This window comes from Xiphias gladius, chromosome 16 (genome assembly GCF_016859285.1).
Source record: "Xiphias gladius isolate SHS-SW01 ecotype Sanya breed wild chromosome 16, ASM1685928v1, whole genome shotgun sequence".
Classification (NCBI taxonomy): Eukaryota; Metazoa; Chordata; class Actinopteri; order Istiophoriformes; family Xiphiidae; genus Xiphias; species Xiphias gladius.
The window spans coordinates 3,020,237-3,038,987 of NC_053415.1; the positions used below are offsets into that span (position 1 = coordinate 3,020,237).

Below are 18,751 nucleotides of genomic sequence, written 5' to 3' on the forward strand. Positions count from 1 at the left end.
CCACCCTCGCCTACAGATACAGCTGTTGCCCGCCCGCACAGAAATGTTGCTGGAGGAAAAGAATCAGTCACAGCGCTGCGCGGAGCAAGGAAGCCCACTCGCCCATGTGGACACATGCATGTCTGCAGTTACTAAGACGTCAGTCGAGAAAAAATAAAACAAAATACGCATTGAAAGGTTTGCATCAACATATAGCTCTCCAAGGAAAATGTGTGCATTGTATTAAATGTTCCAGACTGCTATTCTAAAGACGTCCTATCACTTCAGTTCTGTCTCAGCCCGAGTAAGCCAGTGGAAAATGTGTGTCTTTACAATTAATGCCTGGTGTGATTGTGTTGTAGCCACCCCAGAAAGAAAGAGGAGGAAATTGATTTTTGTCTTCAGTGAAAGTATTCCTGAGCGAATTGCTGGTTTTTGTAATTATAGATATAAGGTTTTGCTGCTGGTGCTCTCCAGCCTCCGTTAGCATTTAGTAATTAGTCTAATCACTGGGAGCTCAGGGGCAGAGTCACATTGAGCCAGACTTGTTCATACATATCACCTGTCAGCCTGTGGGTGAACTACTGTAAGTGAAATGAACTGGGCTAAAACTTTTGAATAAAATGGTCATGGCCAGAAACAATAGCAAACCATCTTACCTACCTAGTCAGTGATATGGTTTGCAGCAGAGGCGGAGGAATTCCATAAACATTTCTAAAAAAAATAAACTTTTACAATATATTTTTATGATCACATCACCAGGAGGGTGAATCTCTTTCCAGATGGAGTGAGCGTTCATAACACCTAATGGCCTCAACCCAGGGGCAGGTCGCAGACGAGTAAACCGTGCAACAAGCAAAATAAGCATTTGAGGTTGCCTAGGTAAATAACATGGACAAAGGTATATCAAATGAACTCTGTCCCTGCATTACAATTCACTGGCCCCTGGACTATGTCCTAAAAAGACAATCAGAGAGGAACGATTGAAAGGCTTCATAAACAAATGTCACATATAATATTTGGTGTCATTTTTGCTTCCTGCAGTTTATTATTGAATTTCTTATTTACTATTCTGGCACAAATTTTACTACATTGAAAGCCTGTTGTACAGGCAAAGGTTAGGAACAGTATGTATGATAAAATGATCTCATTTCAAGGTTGAACATAAGAGATTTCAACTGCATCTTAGTCTTTTTCAGCAAAAGGAGCTGGCTCAGGTTTTTTCACAAGACCAGAGTGTGGAATGTTGGTCACATGGTAACAAGTGGACACCGATGACCATGCTTGAACCGAGACAGATTAAACAAATAGTTCGACCTTTTGGGAAATATGCTCATTCGCTGTCTTTCCAATAGTAAAATTAGAAGATTGATATCAATCTCATCTCTGAGAGTTAGTACAGAGCTGGAGCAAGGAAGTTATAAGCTTAGTTTAGCATACAAATTGAAAGCAAGGGGGAAAAGCTAGCCTGGCTCTGGCCAAAGTTAAGAAATACACGTAGAGAAATGTAGAAAAGTAAATAAACTATTTTTTAACAAGGTTTCAGGTGCAGTTGTAAGTATTTCTTCGCAAGCAAATGTGCGTATTTCCCCAAAAATGTTGGGCTGTTACTTTAAAAACCCTTCTACGAACTTTGGTCACTTGATTAGACACCTGATGAAGACCGTGAGATTTGGTTGAAATTTCTAAAAGAGCTTGTCAATGGACATTTTGTTGAGATTAGAATAGAATAAAATAGAATACTTGAGCAAGGTTCATTAAACTTCATACTTGATCTTTGGCTCAGCTTTAACAGCACTTTCAACCAATTCTAAAGTTCATGCTCCCAGGAAATGGAGCTGGCTCCATTTCCTTGTTATCACCTGACTGACTCATCACACTCATGACTCCTGATACAGACCATGTGATGTGGTTGAAAGCTCAGTTTTTTGTTTTTTTTTTCGAATGAAAGAATCCACTCCATTTCTAGAAACAGGATTTAAATTCTAAATTATCTTCATTTCAATTAACCCAAACATTACATGTGCGCCTTGGCTGATACTTTTACCCAATGTGATTTACAGTGCTGTTTTTAGCTTGTATGGCATCAGAACAGATACAAATCCATGATGGTGGTGGTAAATTTAAGCAAAGTAGAATATAGAAAAAGTGTAATCACAGAAATAAAGTGTCAGAGGAATCAAGTGTCATTCTGACTTCTTTTTTTTTTGTGATTACACTGTAAACCACTAAGGGCATGGGAAGAGGGAAACTCGAAGACGTTTGGAATAATAACACTAGCCAAAACTGAGAAAGACGGTGAAGACATGAGGGATAAATGTCGCTAAGAGAAAATCAGAACTGAGCTGAGAGTAAAAGATACCGTATCCTTCAATAAATCGAACCAGGAGACAGAGAGTTTACAAGAAATGTAAACAGGGGTAATAAATAGCGGAAAGAAACCTCTTCACAAGGCAACACAAGCCAACATGTGATATTTTGGTCCAGTTGCAGATGAACAGAGATTGAAGAGAGATCATAGATACCACCAATGAAAATACCCTAAAACCCTTTTTCTGTTAAATACACATCTATAAATGCTGCATTAAAGTTTTCATCTAAAAAAATATAATTACCTCATTTTGTGATTACTGCAACAACGTTCATCGCTCTTCTTTAGCTTCACTATGTTTATTAAGTGGAAGGAGGCAGCTGTCTAATAAATGGTCTACGAATAAAAAGGGTTTGTTGAATGAAAGCCTGTATGTGTTAGGATAGCGTGTAAGCCTGTTGTGTTTTGTTTGCCAGGTGATTTCCCCAACGGTGTTAGCTAAGCCTGAGAATTCCTGGCTCGGGCTTCAAAGAGCAGCGGGGTCACCCCCTGACAGCAGCGAATACAGACATGTTCATGGCAGACATGGTTATGACGCGTGCACACTGAGAGCAGACTCTTTATCAGCTTGAACACCATGATCTTATATTTTAAGTTTGTCTGATACATAGCAGTTGTTTCAGAAAGACAGTGAATTGTCTTAGTACAGTAATATGTCAGCTGAAATGAAAAACAACCTTAATCCACTCAGACTGTGTATTGTTCCACAAACAAATACACTCGAATAGTGGTGGTATCAGTGGTGGTGATATTTATCAAAGAAAAAATGCCAAACATTCTCTGATTCTACGTGCTGAAATGACAGAACTTGCTTCTTTCCCATTTTTGTCATGGTAATTTCTTTGTCACTGTAACTTTTTTGTGTACAAAACAGGCAATATGAGGACATCAGCTTGGCTCTGGGAAATGGTGTTGGTTATTTTCAGATAAGATTTTCAGATGGGTATTTTTCAGAAAAGACTACTCAATAATGAAAATAACTTAAAAAAATATATATATATATCATTAGCTGCAGCCCCATACTTACATTCATACATGTTTACAGTGTACCCAGTAATACCTTCAAGGAGTTCTGTATTGACACAATTAACTGCTGCAGGTTTTGATTTATATTTCAGTGTTGAATATCAGCTGTTGAATGCACCACTGTAACGCTAAATGGATGTATTTTATGTCATCCAGTCGTACTGTGCTTTAATTCAATTTGTGTGTACATTGTTGCATTCACTTTTTGATACAAGCAACGGTGGGAAGATCCACAGTCTTTCTTACTAAATATGAGAATATTCCATGCAGCCACCATAATTGTGTTCTGACAATCACTACCCTTTAGCTATGCCATAACCCCTGCACAATTGTAAATACATCTTAAGAGGGTTAAATTTAAAATCACCTTTTTTTTTGGTCTTCACTCCATTCCATCCACACGAAGCTGCAGTTTCAGCTGATTTAACCAGAGTCGGTATGTTGGCTGTGATGTATTTTGTTGTTTGCTGACCAAAAAAGAAAAAAGGAAAGAGATTTAACCATCATCCCATTGTTCAGGCCTTTCAGTGTTGACAGAGAGCTTAAGTAAATCAGCTGGCTTAGTGTGGATGTATAGTCTCACAATCACCGCTTGACCCTGTCGGTTTGGTGCAGCCTGTCTCCAGATCGTTGTCTTATCAGAGATTATAAGTTTGGCATCAACTGTCATGATTGTAATGTCTGGCATGTTCTGGCATGGCGCTTCTTCAGCCAGCAAGTACAGCATAGCAGTCAATGAACACCTCCCTGGGGTACTTTTTTTGAAACTTAAACACTTTGAAGACCCACAAAGAGGGTCTGTATACACATTTATTTGTCACCAACCCAATTTCATAAGAAATGTAAATGTGTGTGTGTGTGTGTGTGTGTGTTTGTGTGTGTATCTGTTTATTGTCTTTGTGTGAGTGCAGTGCACATTCTCTGAGTGTTAGCTTTGGCAAAACAGGTTTTAGATGCTTAAGCGATAAAGGTACTGTAAATCCTCTTTATTCAACAGAGTTGTAGTCTTAGAGAGTATCTGGCCCATCTGAAATTCCCACGGAATAAAGAGGGAGGCGGGGAAGGGAGGAAAGGGGGTGACAGAAAGGAAGAGAGACTGAGAGACAGACTGAGAGAGAGAGAGAAAGGGAGAGGGTACTCAGCTGAAGAGAGGGTATTGTTTACATATCAAGACGCTTCCTCTAACTCCCAGGAAAAGCAGTAATTTGCCTTGCACAGTTTTACAGTTTAATTTCTCCATTGTGCAGGGGGATAACCCCTTAATTATAGAGGGGGAAGTAGCCCTAAGCCCCGGACATAGGGTGAGGGCTCAGAGAGAGCATCTGTGAGTTTTGGACCCCCTCTTCCTTCTCCCTCACTCTGAATCTGGGATTCTCACTCTTTCTTTGCTGCGGCCATTTTGCACTTGTAGGATGTCTGGGTGGCTGCCAATTAGAGCTCCGCTCCAGGTAATATTTCCTTCCGTGAGGCCAGACCTGCTCTACTGGTGGAGACTTAAAGGCGTCTGGGACTTGAGGATGTGGGATCAGGGAGGCTGGGGATTGGCAAAAGCTGCCAAAACCATAGAGACCCTTACCCATCAAAGACTAGCAATCACTTCATAAAATCATCCCAAATTTTGGAACATTGAATGCAAAAGCCATCTCATGACAATTAACATTCAAACTGGGTACTTGCACAGTAAGCCATAATAAGAGACATGAGCAAATACTGATCAATGTTATAAATGTTCCAGAAGTATATAGGGTAAAATATATGAATACTGCAAAACTATCCATCAACAGGTCATGAAGTTGTGTATTTAGTCTGACTATATGCATCAAGGGGTTAGGTTTTTCACTTCTTTTAAATGCAGTTAAACATGAAGTGACAAGTGCCCGAATCTTAATGGCAGTTAATTTGTCTCAAGGCACTTTCACGTGATTTAGGGGAAACTAAAACACTTTAGGGGAAGTTAGATGGGCTTTAAAGCAGCTAAAACGATCTCAAACAAATTAGAGCTTACTCTTATATGATTGTAAACTATATCTAATTGGATTTTGGACTGTTAGTCATACAAAACAAACAATCTGAAGAAGTCACCTTGGAGTCTTTTAAAATGTAATGGCCCTTTTTTTTTTTTTTGCTATTTTCAGACATTTGCAGTCCACACAGTTAACTGATTAATCAAGAAATTAATAAACAGATTATTTGATGATGAAAATAATTGTTAGTTACCACCCTAAAACAAATATTGTTCCAGTTTAAAGCAAAGGGTTTCAGATCATCCCTTCATGCTTCACACTAATCCATGCATCGGTACACATGGCTCAATCCCAAATTTACTGAATCAGATCATTCAGAACATGGACATTTTTTGTTCTTGTTTGCATGTCAAAGGGTGAAAAGAAACTTTGTGTGAAAGATTTATTTAGTATATTGTAATGTGTCTTAATGCAAGGAACTGTTAACTTACTTACTCATGCAAAGGAAGCTGCACTGGAGCTATTTTTGCAGGTGTGCATTAACTTAACTCAGCACTAGACTGCTTGTGATTTTGTGAAATTGGCCTTGTGTATACATCTGTGTGTGCGTGTTACCTTGACTGTTTGGTTAGTGTTTAGCTCCAGCAGCTTGTCATAGCTGTAGAGACTGTAATTGCCCCAGACCTTAGCTTTGGAGCAGATGGAGTAACACCAATTATACAAGGTTTTCACTTTGAGTGACTCGCCTCTTCTCTTACCAGGACAGGCAGCCAGAACAGTTTACAAAGTTACGAATATTTATATAATATTTTTTTAATATGTCTTTTACGTTGAAGAGTTTGTGAAATATTATGTTTGTGTTTTAGCTTAACTGTTGCCTATGTTACACACTGGTATCCCAATACTTTTTGCACACTGGCAATTTGTGTTGTCCTTGCCACTCTCAAGAGTCTGCACTGGGAGAAGGAACAGAAGGGGTTCTGTAGGCTTATGTTTAGCAAAAAATGTCCTGAGAAATATTTTCCTTCATAAAATAATTGCTGAAGCTAGCACCTCAGCCTCCTAACTTATTTCACTATTCAGGACTACAAGGTGTCCAATCTTAAAGGCATTTTTAAGTTGTTCTTGGACCTAATTTTAGTGAGGATTAAAATTCCCAAAGCATATAATGCTAAAAATTCATTGTTTCTTTAAAAGCTGTCAATGCAACACTATCCCTACCATGCTTAACATAACAGCTCTGATCTTTGTGAAAGACAAGCATTTGTATGCACCTTCACCTCTGTCTTTCCTTCCAGTCTCTAACTTTTTTTTTCTCTCCTCCTCCTCCCTTCCCTCACTCTACTGCCACACAGTTACTAGCACCATTAAGCTGTCATAACATGGCACATATAACCAGTGGTGATCCCAGGACTGAGTGAATCAAGCTTCCCTGGGGAAAAGGCGCTGCGGCAGCAAAACAGGGTCGCTACCTCAGGGTCTGGGGTGATGGGTACCACATGTAAGCAGAGGCAACCGCTGGCCCTAATAGTAGCTGACAAGTGGCGGTCTGACAGGGGGAGATCAAATGTGACGGGCTGGCCAATTGCTATAGAAACAGAACTCTGTTTCTATAGGCCCTGTTGCAGAGTGGTTTACCTTAAATAGAGACTTTGTACAGAAGAAACACTCAACTCATGGCTCCCCTCCCGCTTGGTCTCTCCAACATTCTAGGTCTACACTAGCTTGTTGTTGGAGTTCATATGGTTCCTCATCATTAACTAAACCTTTCTAATAAATACATAGCAAGGTTTCTTTACTTTCAACAAAACAAAAATTTCTCTGTCATATAAATCTTTTTAAAATGCTAAAAACGTCTGTTTACAGGTGTTGAGGAGTACTACTGCATACGTAAAAGAAGTTTTATAAAGCCTTTTGTGGCTCCAGAGGGAGCTGTGCAAAATCTGATAAACTGCCTCAAGTGATGTCATGGCAGTTAAAATGCTGCATTGTGGGTAAGGTCAGTGCCAGATGTTGACAAGGAAGAAAAATGAGTGGAATAAAAAAGACAAAATCTTTGGTTCTGCTACATCGATTTTGATCAATTCATGTTTTTTTCTGATCTGTTTAAGGTTTGATTAAGTGTAGGCAAAAAAGCTACTTGGTTAAGGATAGGGAAATGTCATGGTTAATAGAAACCAACACTGACTGTTGATTGGAAAAGAACAGAAACAGTCTCCTGTTTCAAAGACACACACATTGCTGACCGATCCATCCAGCCCAACCTCGTCCCTCCGAGGTTTTGTCATGCTATACCACCATCCAGTACTTATGCCTTTGTGTGTGGGTTTACACTGAAAACAGTATTATGTACGATGAATACATTGTGCGCAGCTGGTGTGTTTCGCCCTAAGATCCCCAAACTGCACTTTGCTGCTACAGTCGTGGGGGAAGATTACAGAAAAGACCATGGACTACCTGAGAGATGTAGGGGAAACAACAGTATTGAAGTATTGATGGGTTTAAGGAGATTGGTGGTAACTAGTGGATGCGCACTGGTAATTAATTCTCTCTTCTGGAAAAATTTCACTAATGCTAGATAGCTGAAGTTGACAAAATCCCAACTATCTCTACAACCTTTGATTGAGTCATAATTCATTCCCCCTCGTCAAACCACAGCATACAGTGCAACTTCACATGGTGTTCGTTGTGAGCACTTAATGTGGTACATTTAAAAAGAAGATTAAGAATAATACAGTGGCAGCATGTGGCACCCTTTCCCAACAAGTTGGTTTATGAAGATCACAACTGGGCCACATGTGGATCATTATCAAGAGCCAGACAGAATTGTTAAAACTTCAATGTGCTCTTAGATTGGGGCTTTGAAGAAGGGCAAAGGGAAAATGCTTTCTAATTAAGGCCTTCCAAAAATAAAAGCCACAATGCCCAAACTCAAGAAAGACCATCACCAACTTATGGATCCAGATGGTTTTTGTTTGAATTTTTCTATTAAAAGGAAACCCAAACTAAGTAGTGAAAGAATTATATGAGAAGTCAGTCTGTTGTCATTTGTTTTTTTGGGGGGGGCTTTGTACATAAACTCTGCGCTAAAAAACCCTTTTGGGAATCTTTAAGAGGTATAAAACAACATTTTCTAGATGTAATACATGGAATTTAGTTTTGGAAACAGACTGTAAAGAGAATTTACCAAGTTTTTTCCTTCCTTTTTTGATGGAATCAAGATAAGGGTATAGGACTTCACCCTGGATTTGGTCTGGAGCCTAGAGTTTGGCATGAGTCCACACTGTAATTGTTTCACTATGTGCCGTCACTAACACTGAGATAGCATATGAACTTCTCTCCTATATCAGGGTGTCTTATTTTAGCCCTCCAGAACGTCAAGGTTTGATGAAATCCCACTGTTATCATTACTGTTGTAGTCTGAGTAAGTAATACTTAACTGACAGTCCCTTCAGTTTGTTCCCCAAATGTTTCATATTGTATGCTGATGAAAACTATCTGCCAGTACGTGCAGTAGATGGCAGTCTCTGGCACATGACAAATTTCTGCCTAAATTTGTCATATCCTAACCCAAGTCAAGATGACCTGATGACATCACGATGACATCATCAGGGTTAAGTTTTCACACTTGTCAAAGCTTCTCCAGATCCACAGGACATTATCGAATATACACAGGATTGGCAGTCTCACCATGACTAAGAAACCAATGCTCATGTCTAATATCGTTGGAGTGGCCTTTACCCAATCAATTTTCCATGAAAGACAACTTTGCCTTGTTTTTTTTTTTTCAGGCACCAAAACTTGGCTTCCAACCTTTTTACAAATGAGACCCTCTTCTCTATAATCTCAGTTCAGTCGCCGACTTCCAGGTTACATAGAGACCAGGGATATAGAGAGTTCAGGCCTTCATCAGAACCTGCTTGCGTTAGCTACAATTTCACCTACTTTATTGTATCTTTGTCGTCGCTATTTCCATTCTATTTTTCATTTGCTTTGGAATCTTTTATTTTTTCATTTGTGAGTTTTGACATATTCACTGTAAGGCTCTAAGGGAGTATCTGTGTAGTTTAGAGCAAACACTACACACAATGCAGTCCAGATGCAAATGGAAAGTATACTATAAGCCAACTGGGAATCCAATGGAATAATGTAGAAGTAATTTCCTTTTTACTTGTTCCATATGAACAGCGGAAGCTGTGAAGGCAGACATAACCCTTATGTTTTTGTCGTCATTGACTCGGAGGAGTAATTTCACCTGTCTTTAGTTGTTTAATCAAAAGGTCCCTGGTATGACAGGTAGTTCTTCTGCAATGTTGAACACTGACTAACAGGTTAACCATGGTAACTCCACATTCTTTGTATAATCTTCTGAGAATTTATATGGGCATAGTACATTCACAAAGCATTAATGGCCCAATCTACTAATTATCACAAAATATGATTTTGTAATCAATCTAATTTGGTTTTATTGTGGCATAGAAATCTGTTGCATTTTATAGCTGAATTGTTGTCCTAGATATCTGTGATATGGAGATAGAATGTAACACCATTCAGTCAAAGACACTTATCTAAGATGTCAAAGAACTACCCATTTTTACCAAATGATTATAAAGTTGACAGGAAACGCTCTTTGAAACGCTCTTTTCCCTCAAACGCTCTTTGAGGGAAAAAATAATCTGAGCAGCAAAGAGGAATTCTGCTGGGAGAACTATAACCATCTTAACATTAACTTACATGAACATTACATCTTTGGCTTTTTTGTTAAGCCAAAAGCTTAACCCATATAAAGGAGGCTGGAGCTACCACCCCAACTTCCTCCATATGTGCTGCAGCAGAAAACAGCATTGGTATGAAAGTATCAGCTTAGTGACAGTGACAAGTATCATTGGCTTGTAAATTATCTATTACACTGTCAAGTAAAGGTGCACCTGTATGAATATGAATGGACATTACTATTCAGCAGGTAGCCGAGTGACTGATGAATGAGCCACTGATAATGAAGCATGAATGAAGCAGCAGCTGCCAATCAGGTAGATGGACCTAATGCCAGATCCTTTACCTAAATATAAGTAATAAAAACCACAAGATAAAAATACCACTTTACAAATGAAACTCCTGCATTTTTTTTCTTATATAACTAATTGTAGAGAAATATTATCATCAAAAGTAGAACTAGCAATGATGTAGCAAAATGGCCAATGTCAGTTCTTAAGTTATCATAGACAGTATATTATATTATTCGATCATAACTGATTAATTAACTTGTAAAAACATTTGTTGTAGATGGTTGAGGTAGAGTTAATTTGAACTACTTAATTCCTGTTAGGTAGTTCAATCTATAAAAATGCATTATATATTGTAAGCAAATCATAAGTATATATAATCATAATCTGTTGTGTAACTACTAACTATAGCTATCAATTAATGTAGTGGAGTAACAATAGTATTAATAGAAATAATAGTAGTAAGTATGGTACATGAGTAAATGTACTTAGCTTGCGTCTACCACTGTCCATTAAGTATTTTAACAAAATAAAGTTTTATAAATTATGTTTTTATGTCAAGACGCACATCAGTATCATATTGCTGTAATGCAAGTTTATGTGTTCCAAAGGGTGCATATGTGTTTTAGACATAACCTTAGACCCTGTAAGGTGTTTGTCCTGTCTTAAACCAATATGACCCCTTGTCACCATGGCAGTGTGTTTAAAGGGAGGAGAGACATGGAGGCCGGTATGCCCTCCCTCCACACTCTGACAGTGTTTACTATGCTGTTGAGATTGCTTCAAGGATTGTGTGAACAAATCTTAGCGGAGAAGTCTCAATTGACTCCTGGGCTTTACTCCAAACATGGCCAGCATGGCCCTCTGTGTGCAATCCCATTAGCAATTACAGCTTGGCTGTGGATGTCGTTGCCTGCTTTAAAAATCAAATATGCCTGATAATGTGAAACACAGGGTGCTTTTTTCATATTTGTTATGTTTGTTTCTATTGCCTTTAAGAAGAGGAAATTTAAATGGGAAAAACCTGCCATAATTTCTACCCACTATTTCCAAAGTTATTAAATGCTGTGTTAAATTTTGCTGCTTTAAATCTGCAGGCCTGCTGGAAAAATCTGTGGGGAAGTGATTCCCTACTGCTGAAGTAGTGGGCATAAAGTGGGCAGATTCCCAGTAGAGATGTGTGTAACACATGTAAACAAAGAACTAAGACATGTGAAAAACAGGGTTTACACATGTCAAACTGGACAAGGGACGAAACTAATATCACAAAAATCACATTATACTGACATTTATACTATGCAAGGATATGCATGTTAAAAACCTTTTTTTTTTAGATTTTTTTGTCATTCATTGTTTCCTTTTTTCATCATATATGCCATATAGTGAAACCGAATAATTATTCAGCTCGAATCAAAAGTCTAATAAATAAAAGTTACATTACAAAATTGCAGAGCATTTTCCATACGACTGAGAGCCCTTCCTGACCATATCCATGGAAGTCTCTGTCAGATCAAAGAGATTGCCCCACAGGCTTACCCTGAGGTGACTCAGCTCTCTCAGTGTCACACATGGGAAGCAGCGTGTTGGCTAATTTTATCATGGAAAGCATTCTGTTTGTCAGCACAGCTCCAGTGACAAATGATTCCTTATCTTGAGGGCTGTTGTTTGTTGTTGCTGAGTAATGTCCTTGCCACTCGCTCTCATCTCTGGAGCCTTCAGAGGCTTCAGCTACCCTGCTCTCAGTTGTCAGAAACCACATTCACATTACAGTCGTGTGTGCACGCATCCAAGCACACACAATCAAAGAGGGACGGGATTTCATGTAAAGTTCTGCCGGAAAAAAAACAAACTTTCTTTAATTTGTACACAAACTCAGGTGTCATTTACCCCTTGGCTGACAGTTTTCTGTGTATGCCATTTCTTCTTCACCGTAAGCTTTCCACCATTCTGCTAATTGGCCTTTCCATTAGCCTGCATATAATGTAATGAAGACAGACATGTAGACTAAAACAGAGCAAGCTCCTTTTCTCTGGCAGTGTCACAAATCCCCCTCCTTCATATGAACTGCTGAAAGTGATATGTGTTACTTATAGAGCCCCTTGTTCATTTTACTCATAGTTGCATTAAGGCCGAGTAAACATATCATCTACAAAATGTACGTGTTTGCACCTGTAAAAAAAGACTCAATGAAATGACCTCCCCATAAGTCATCCTGTAAGGGAGAGAACGTGAAAAAAGAACTGTAAGTTTTAAGAAAAAGCATTCTTCTTATGTGTCAGGATCTAACTGAGATCATAATGTTGAAGTAAAAAGAACCTTCTCTGCCTCGGGGTCTTGTGGGAATTTTTTCACACCTCAAGGCAGAGCAGCATTAAAAGCACACGTTCTGTGACCTGGCAGATCCAAGAGGTTGTAGCACTAATAATTCATGTCATTGCTGACTCTGTGCCCTCCTCTTCTTCCTATTTCCTTTCCTCATGGCTTATCTCTGCGTCAGCCGACTCTCTTTACTTCTTCTCACATTCGAGCCTGAAAACAGGGAGTCTTACTTATTGTTTTCCAACCTGAATGACAAGAGACAGGAAGGAAAACTGATGCCGTTTAAATCTATCAATAACCAGTAGCACTGCCTGTTCATGTTTATGTAACTGTCCCTCACTCCAGTAAAGGCACCAAACCTCCACCCTCATTCAAGCCTTCTTCAATACAGGTTCCTCAGCTCCAAAAAACGTCAAAGAACTAAAGGGGGAAATGGGTGCTGAATGGAAAATGTCTCCATGCAAATCTTTATCAAAATGGCCGCGCAGAGTTTGAAACTATAGCAACACAAGGCTTTGGCCGATTAAAATGCTATAAAGTGAAGTTTTTCCTTTTCCCCATTTGAAACCGATAGTCGTAGTTTCTTTTAACCATGACTGTTTGACAGCCTTAACTGCAAGCTGTAACCATTACGACAAAGGTCCTCTGAGCTTAATAAAATTCTTATTTTAAAACTAAACCTAATCAAGCTTTTTTGTGCCTAAACCTAATCAAAATCTGACCTCTCAATAAGTGTAACCGCGTGTTTATTATGGTAACCATGACCACGAAGGTCCGGTACACCAACGCCAGTATACTCTTCGTGATTAGTATTGTAACCATGCTGAAGAACATACCTTTGTCATCATGGCTACAATAAGAGTATTTGATATTTTTTATCAGGTCATGAATAAGTGCATTGGTTCTGAGAAACTTAAGGCTTGGTGCAAGCCATCTTGACAATAATGACTTTCATGGGGAAAGCAAGTCAGATAGTCCAAAGCTTTCATACCCTATTAGCTCTATTGCGTCATTTATTTTATTTAACCTCCTGTTGGAGTAAAAACTGTTTAACAGAAGAGCAGTGGTTTGCAGATGAGTATGAGACAGGAGTTGATGGTACAAATACATCTTTTCATCTGTGTGACCTGTTTGGTTAGCAATCACGCTAAGCTGATGAGCAAAAGATTTTTCTAACTGACTGCTCAGAGAGCTTTATTTTCTCTCTTTAATAACTCAGCAAAAGCAGCAGTGGACATGTTAGAGACATTTTTCTTAGTAAAGAAATTAATTCGGGAAAGGGATTACAGGTCCTCACAAAATATCAAATAACAACCACTATCACCAGCATCTTTATCCTTGTAAAACATGGACCTAAAATGATGGTGTCAAAGGGACCGATGCAGGCAACAGGAGCGAAGACCCAAACCAAGTGACTTAATTTGAAGGTGAAGTGAAACAAAGGCTTACAAGCCAGCAGACAGGTTCAACCAACAGAAACAAAAACACCAGTAAAAGGAATCGCAGCAGAAAACTGGTAGGATGACTAGACGTAAGTTCACAGTGAACATGAGGAACTTGACGACTGACTGAGGAAAAAAGCTGGTATATACACTGTGGGTTGATTAGGGAAAGGTAAATGGCAGAGCAGGTGCGTCTGGGGAGTCAGGTGACTGGGAAAGGCAAGAAAACAGGGGTTAATGCAGGGTAGGTGCAAGACGGAGCCAGGTGATTGAAACAGGTGGGGAACCCTGAAGGCATCTGGTGGACAGATGGAGAACAGTAGGTCTGCAGGTCTGCAAAGGTCCATATAAATGCAGGGGTTTGAGGAAGTGAGAACATGGACAGACTGGGCAAAATTTACAGGACCAGGGGAGGAATAATGACAGAGGGTCACTTTTACAAAGAGAAAGATCAGGGCAGCATTCTCGAACTGAGGGGGAAAAAATTACCTGAGAGCCAATCCAGTTGGTCGGAGGCCCTCTGACCTGCCTCACAGCTGTTTCTTGTTAGTGCTTTAAAACAAATTCCCAGAGTGAGATGGTCTCCATGCTGAATTCTGCCCCGAAGAAAGAGGCCAGACAAGAAGGGGGTTTATAAGACCCTGCTGCTGTGTGAATGCGTCTCTGGTGTGTATATAAACAGCATAGTCTTAATGTTTTATCTTATCGGGATAGATGACCTGAGAGTGCAGCTGACAGCACTTAAGATGCTCTGCCCTGTGTTATGAACACCACTAACAGTCAGCCGAGTTGGTCTTGATTCCTTCCAAATCTATCTCTGCCTTAAAATTATCAACTCTCAACCGAGCTAAAAAAAAAAACATGCAATAGCAAGATGTTTAAAGTCATTCAGTGAGAGTCGGTCTTTGATTCAACTGTTGCTAAGAATAAAAAAGGGTAAGTAAGCCTCATCCTAGATGATGCAGTGTACATATAAAGAGAAACCAGTTTGAGAAAAATTTAATAAAATGCACTCACTCATAGATTCACATGTTTTAGACAGTTTCTTCTCACCTGTCACCAGAATTTCAAAATACTAAGAATTAGTCAGCTTTGTAATGCAAATACACATGAGAAAGAGAAAGTAGAAGGATGTTAGCTGTGACCTACAGTAAAGTCTGAAATGGGCCACATGGTTGTAGGGCTGTTATAAACTTCGCTGCTATTAGTGTCACCCTGAAACTAACAGATATCATTAGTTTATAAAAAACCTGGATTTAAACATTTTTAGGAACATAAATAATTTAGAAAAATGAATCTTTTTAAAGGTCCCTCAGAATTTACCTTCATCTGTGCCTTATATAACATTTGTGTTTTCACTGTTCAAAAAGGGAAAATGTGTATTATTCTGTAAGACCAGAGACACATCTAACAGATTCAGCGTGGCCATTTGACAGAGACCAGGCGAGGTCCATCCAGGAGATACTCGCCAGCCTCCTGCTCTGGTCTGGAGAGCAGTCTCCCTGGGGGGGGGGTGCCTCACCTCAGGGTGACCCCCACTTGAGACAGCTTTAGATTGATGTATGCTGCCTCCCTCTCCCACACACTGTGCTGTTTTGGGTATTTCCTCTGCCTTTCCCTTATTTCCTTTAAAGAAAAAAGCCCTGTTTATGAGTCAAGGAGGGGGAGTGCTGAGCTTGCGCTGAGGATGCCGTCATAGGGTGTTGAGGACGCTCTTTGTGTGAACTGGCAGCTTCTCCATCAGCTGTGTCTGAGAGGTTAAAGGGCTCACAGAAGACAGAGGAAAGCTCTGACTTCCCGCCATTTGAAGTAATTTGACTTTATTGGTGCATTTGCACTAGCCAGAAACTGGCAAGCAAATGCTGTTTTGAGTTGAGAGAACAGATTGATGAAGTCACACCTAAACTACATTTTTTATGAGCTGTTAAGTAACAACAGAAAACACATAATAATGAAAACTCAATATGTCAAGTATGACTCCTCTCAGTGTTCAGCGCATTTACAGCCTGATGAAAACCCCCCAACTTCAACCAAGGTTTGATCTCATTTGTCATCACATCCTCCTAAATTGGCCACCAATTTATGCTTTCCATTGCTGCAACAGTAACAAACCCAGTGCATTAATTACTTGATCAAGCTTATACCTGTGTCTTAAAGGGACCAGACAATAAATCAGAAGTCTGCATAGGAAGCTGATTATCGTGACACCTCATCAGTCCTCACAGAGAGGCCCACTGCCTGCCAGAGGGAGAGGCTTGCTAAGCCAAGCTACCTGTTCGCTAACATCACAAAGGCTACACCTATACCCATACTCCCCCGCTAAACACCCAACATTCAGACCGCGTGATGCATGGCAGTCATTAGGCAATGATCCCTACGTGCTGCTGCTGGACACCAGGGATTATTTCACTGGTGTCCAGCACATTCACTTTCAACTTTTTTGTGTGTTTTTAGTCAGGTTTTGGTCTCGGTGGGCTGAGATAACATTTTGCTGGAGAGCTTTTTGAAAAGAACTACAATTCCAAAAATGCAATAGTCCAAAAGTAACATCATTGAGATTTTTTGAAACTCAAGTGTCTGCCTTCCTGTTTCCCTTGGTACTGAATGGACTTTACAATCACTGGCTAATGGCAACCCAGGTGAGATAAGGTCTACTAGCACTCAGTCTTTAGAACAATTAGGAGAAGCAATGCAGCACCTTGTAGCCCAGGTGATGAATCATACTGGTGGGTTCGCTGGGGTTGACGCTGAGACTAAGGAGTGATTGTCTGAGGCAGGCGTACAGATTTGACAGAGACTAATTGCAGAGGAGAGAAGCCAGCTGGGTCTGAGCAGGTTCTGTAAACACGCCGTGACAGGAACGGAGGCAGCAGAGGCCCGGGTGGCTACACAACAGCCCTGGGAGATGATACAACACATCTGAGGGGATTGGGGTAGGAGGGATGAGGGCGTTATGACGACGAGATATAAACACAGGCCCGAGGCCCTGTTAGTAATCCGCACTCAGATTTTAATCTCACACTTGATCATTAAAAACACATTAATAAATGCAGACCTCCCTTCAAAAAGGCCTAGGTATTATTTGAACATTTGTAAAGCTGCACTAATCAATATTTTTATATTAAGTTATTCAAATGACTAGGTGTAATGTGAAAGGTGTGACTTTTAACAAAGAATGACCTAACTCTACAGTTCCCCTCAGGTTTTAAAAGCATTTTGGCTTTCAGCTTTTTGTTTTGGTTTAATGGCCCATAACTTCACTGTTTTGGTTCACTTTCTCCACTCTCATCAACCTTGTTTCTAGCAGCAAGCAACTGTTCAATTTTTCTGAAAAAAATTACCTGAATGTAGCGGAGCAAGTAGCAAGCCAAAGACCCAGATATTTTTCTCAGGAGTTGGTGGAGAGCTAAAAGGACAGCGAATAATGGACTTCATTTTGTTAGGTTGCCAGAAACACAACTCCAAATTAATGTTAGTGTTGATTCTTTGCTAACATGTTAAGGCGATGAAATGTCAAATGTGTGTTTGCTGTTTAGGTTGTCATGGAGCTGCTGCCAAAAACTGATTAGTGCTGCTTTAATACTAGCACTAATACAGAGTTTTGATGCAATGCAAAACAACTTTTTTTGACTTTTTTTTTTTTTTATACCTGACTTTGATGAATGCAAACATGTTTCCCATTTGATAAAAGAATTAAAGTACAACTTCTCAAATGTTACATTTTATCTAAACCCAGGAAGCCGGGAAAGAACTCTGTCTCGATAAAACAGTCACAATAGCTAAAATGTTTGTTGAAATCAGGAAGTGTCTTAAGCTAAAAAGAGTACAAATCTCAGCATGCATCAAATGTTAATTTTTGCCACCTAACAGTTTTTGAAACTCTGTGCTATGGACACATTTCATTCTGCATTGTAAACCCATATAGGGTCAATACCCAGCCCAGTCCTAGCTACAACTACTGACTCAAGGAAATTTTGATATGTTACATATGAAATATGAGCATCCGATTCCCTGATGCACTATAAATAAGTTACAGGTTTCAATTACAATGCGCTCTTTACAGATGTGACTGTAAACCCCAAACCTCTGGAAAACAACTGTGTTGGTTTGCCCAGGAAGCGATTGTTTCATGTGTACATCATATGCAGACTTTGCACCAGTTCACAGGGACTAATGAATTTCCGCTCAAACAATCTCATGTCATTATGGAGACTATTGGCCTAATCCACTTGCCTTCTGCCCAAAATCCCCCTATCAATAAAAAAGGTATCATTTTACTCTCCCTCAGGGCTGTTAAAAGTAAAGAGCCACTCTGTTAAGACTTCCTTTCATAGATGGCAGTGGCTTTCGTGCTCTCCTGTAAGCCTCTAATCCCTCTGTCGCCATCACTCGCCCATGTACTGCCCTAGAGGAAGCGACATCTTGCAAACTAAACCTGCAGATTTCATGTTGTGTGTGTAGTGCAGGATTCCCAGATTAAGCTAAACATACACTTTTTATTAACCTTTGGCATGACACTTGCTGTAGTGTGACTTTGCAAGCATCTTGAGAGCAAATTCAGTTGTGTGCGTGCGTGCGTGCGTGCATGCGTGCGTGCGTGCGTGCGTGCGTGCGTGTGTATTTAAGGAAGGCATTTCTGTTCAATCT

General features: G+C 39.8%; 1 protein-coding gene across 2 annotated transcripts in view; it reads left to right on the forward strand.

The window, feature by feature from the left end:
- Nucleotides 1-18,751, forward strand: part of gli2a (GLI family zinc finger 2a) — an 87,302-nt gene that overhangs the window by 23,257 nt on the left and 45,294 nt on the right. Inside the window, exon 1 of one of the 2 annotated variants that reach the window (XM_040149378.1) lies at nt 14,677-14,770. The exons of the other annotated variant lie outside the window; for it this stretch is intronic. The gene's annotated coding sequence lies outside the window, so the exon portion shown is untranslated. Of the gene's footprint in view, nt 1-14,676; nt 14,771-18,751 lie in introns of those variants that run through there. 2 annotated transcript variants of the gene reach the window in all.